Raw genomic sequence first — 4,408 nt, forward strand, 5'->3', positions numbered from 1 at the left:
CCCAGAACGACAATAATAATAATAATAATAATAATAAATAAAAAGTGTCAAATAAATAAATAAATAATAATTAAAATAATTAAAATATTAATTAATTAATTAAGTTAATTAAACTGTAATTAGATTAACCTAAACCCTAATGAACCTAACAGTGTATGACAGGTGGGTCCCAGGGGACCCACATGACAGTTTGACCCAGGTCAACGGCCAAAGTTGACTGCTGACGTCAGCATGACATCATGCTGACATCATAAATCCATTTTTCGAATTAATTAAATAATTAAATAAACTCCAGAAATTAATAAAATCTTTAGAAAATCATATCTTTTAATCCGTAACTCGGATTAAATTAATTCCAACATGAAAGTTGCTCAGAACGACGAGACGAATCCGGATACGCAGTCCGTTCGTCCGCCACACACCCCTAACCTATCGAACTCGCAACTTTCCCCCTCCGGCTCCTCTGCCCGGAAACACGAAACACCGGGAATACTTTCCCGGATGTTTTCCCCCTTCACCGGTATCACCTACTACCGCGTTAGGGCACACCGAACACCGCGTATTGCCTTGTTATATTTTGTGATGCTTTGTTTGCTCTGTATTCATTATTTCTTCCCCCTCTTCTCTCCGGTAGACTACGAGACCGACGCTGCTGCTGACCAGTTCGACTACGGAGTTGACGACCCCTCTCTCTTGCCAGAGCAACCAGGCAAGCCCCCCCCCTTGATCACCAGATATCGCCTATTCTCCTCTATACTGCTTGCATTAGAGTAGTGTAGCATGTTACTGCTTTCGTTAATCCTATTCTGATGCATAGCCTGACATTGTCGCTACATCTGTTAATACCTTACCTACAATCCTAAATGCTTAGTATAGGGTGCTAGTTTATCATCATTGGCCCTACATTCTTGTCAGTCTGCCTTGCTATACTATCGGGCCGTGATCACTTGGGAGGTGATCACGGGTATATACTATACATACATACATACTATACTGATGGTGACTAAAGTCGGGTCAGCTCATTGAGTACCCGCAAGTGATTCTGACGAGGGGGTTGAAAGGACAGGTGGCTCCATCCCGGTAGAGGTGGGCCTGGGTTCCCGACGGCCCTCGACTGTTACTTTGTGGCGGAGCGACAGGGCAGGTTGAGACCACCTAGGAGACAGGTGGGCCTGGCCCTGTTCGGCGTTCGCGGATACTTAACACGCTTAACGAGATCTTGGTATTTGATCTGAGTCGGCTACGAGCCTATACGCACTAACCATCTACGCGGGAGTAGTTATGGGTATCCCGACGTCGTGGTATCAGCCGAAGCACTTCAGACGTCAGCGACGGAGCGGCGCGCGCCGGATTGGAACGTAAGCCTGCTCTTGTATTAAGGGGCTAGTTCTGCTTCCGGCCGCCCTACGCAACGTGCAGGTGTGCTATGGGCGATGGGCCCAGACCCCTGTGCGCTTAGGTTTAGACCGGCGTGCTGGCCTCTCTGTTTTGCCTAGGTGGGGCTGCGACGTGTTGATCTTCCGAGGCCGGGCATGACCCAGGAAAGTGTGTCCGGCCAAATGGGATCGAGCGTGTTGGGTTATGTGGTGCACCCCTGCAGGGAAGTTAATCTATTCGAATAGCCGTGATCTTCGGTAACAGGACGACTTGGAGTTGTACCTTGACCTTATGACAACTAGAACCGGATACTTAATAAAACACACCCTTCCAAGTTCCACAGACAACCCGGTGATCGCTTTTCTACAGGGCGACAAGGAGAGGATCGCCGGGTAGGATTATGCTATGCGATGCGACTGGAGATGCGCTTGGAGATGCTACCTGGATATGCTACTTGGAGATACTACTTGGAGGACTTCAATCTACTCTCTTCTACATGCTGCAAGACGGAGGCTGCCAGAAGCGTAGTCTTTGACATGATTAGCTATCCCCCTCTTATTCTGGCATTCTGCAGTTCAGTCCACTGATATGGCCTCTTTACACATATACCCATGCATATGTAGTGTAGCTCCTTGCTTGCGAGTACTTTGGATGAGTACTCACGGTTGCTTTTCTCCCTCTTTTCCCTTTTCCCTTCTACCTGGTTGTCGCAACCAGATGCTGGAGTCCAGGAGCCAGACGCCATCGTCGACGACGACCCCTACTACACTGGAGGTGCCTACTACTACGTGCAGCCCGCTGACGACGACCTGGAGTAGTTAGGAGGATCCCAGGCAGGAGGCCTGCGTCTCTTTCGATCTGTATCCCAGTTTGTGCTAGCCTTCTTAAGGCAAACTTGTTTAACTTATGTCTGTACTCAGATATTGTTGCTTCCGCTGACTCGTCTATGATCGAGCACTTGTATTCGAGCCCTCGAGGCCCCTGGCTTGTATTATGATGCTTGTATGACTTATTTTATTTGTAGAGTTGTGTTGTGATATCTTCCCGTGAGTCCCTGATCTTGATCGTACACATTTGCGTGCATGATTAGTGTACGATTAAATCGGGGGCGTCACACATATGACGGTTGAGAGTAACTGGCCGAATATCTAGTAGTAGCATGGCCAATTCTCCCATCCATCGGCAATGTTGGATTTACTTATTGCAAATTAGTTGCCGATGAATAAAAGGGTGAAACACTTTCTTGTGTGTTATTGGGAAGTTTAACATGAGGTGTTTCAAATTGATTAACCAAACTCATCATGTTGTTTATCGGCATATGGATTTGTGGGGTTGCCGATGCATGAGAGTTAGGATACATATATTGTACATTGCTAAAGTCATAAGAATTTGAAGCATGAAGATTATTTTGCATCGGCCCTTGCGCATAATTAGATGCATGATTGATAAAACTAGGGCTAGCCGATACATTATGCTCATTAGGTGATCTACCAACAACATATGAATTATTTGCATCTACAAAGGGGAATTGGGTGTTCATATTACCTTTGTAGATTGCAAACCCTAGATGACGATCTCTTCGTAGCAAGAACAGGATGGAGACTGTTCAAAGCTTCGTCCCCAGCGGAGTCGCCAAAAAGTGTGTTTGCACACGAGCACGTCACCGTGTACCCCCGACGCTGGGGGTGATGCACCGCAGCTCACGTCGAAGGAGACCCGACCGGAAGCGCGGTACGCAGGCAATCCGGCGGGTGCTTTTGAGGACCCGAAACCCCACACGCCCGGGAGGGACCCCGTCAGGGTGCGCGGCGGCTATGGGCTGCCCTAGGTCGACCTGATCGCCCCTAGGGCCTCGAGTTTCGCCGCCCCGCAACAAGAAAAACAGACGAAGAACAAGGAAAAAGAAGAATTAGGGTTAAGGAGAAAAGATAAAAGGTAAAAGTGGTAGATGATTTGATCGATTGTGTGTTGTTCAATCGGCCGTCACCCCTTAGATATATAAGAGGCGGCTGGACTTTCCGTGCAAGTAAAAGGCTTGGATTCACGTCCAAAACCCTAATCAAATTCGGATTGGTTTTGTCTGAACTTTCCAAAACTGTTCGGTTTAAACTGGCTGCACCTTGCGAGTAATTTTTGAGGTGGTAAACGATCTCGGATGGAAACGAGCCTAAAAGCTATCTTGACCGTTTCGACGAGAAGAACAACTTTCATATTGAACATTTTTTATCAGAGGTCTTCTTGAGGGTCAAATCGGTCATGCAAAACAGGCTATTATTCGCGCTACCCATCAGACAGGGTGTTTGGTGGGGCGCACCAGTTTTTGCCTCCTGACAGGGTTGTATTCCGATGGCTATAACTTTTGCATACGAACTCAGATTGGAACGACTTTTATATCAAAATCGATCGTTTCGACGAGACAAAGACAATTCATGTAGATCATGTTTTCATTTGAGCTCATCTTCAGGGCTTAATCGGCCAAACTGTACTCTGAATATAAGATCTTAGTACTTTGATCATAATTTCGGCCTTCGAGATGAAATCGGATGGCAATGACCCAAACTTCAAAGATGTTCATATCAATAATACGGAACTCTTTCATGTAGAACACTTCTCCATTTAAGGCCATCTTAAATAAGTTCTTGACTGTGCCAAAATCTGGTGTCAACAATTGTATACATCCGTTTGTGCGTGCTTGCCGGAAGGAGTGACAATATTATCAATAAGTGTTTTACTTTGGGCGTATCGAGATAATTAATTTATAACCTAAGCACCAGGTATAATATGTGCATATACTTACTCAAGTTATATGCAATCAATGTGCAAATCATACTGTTGCGTGAACATTGCACTGCTATATATTTATTTTTTATATTGTAAAACAATACAAATTTTGTACCAATTGTGTACAATTTTTTGTGACATCATTTGTTTTATGTTTTTTTTTATTTCTTTCTTCTTTAGGGTATTGCCAATGCACTTAATTCATTCTTCGTCACAAATTTTTTTGGTTTTTGACCTTGCCTTTTAGTTT

Source organism: Triticum aestivum, chromosome 7B, assembly GCF_018294505.1.
Source record: "Triticum aestivum cultivar Chinese Spring chromosome 7B, IWGSC CS RefSeq v2.1, whole genome shotgun sequence".
NCBI lineage: Eukaryota > Viridiplantae > Streptophyta > Magnoliopsida > Poales > Poaceae > Triticum > Triticum aestivum.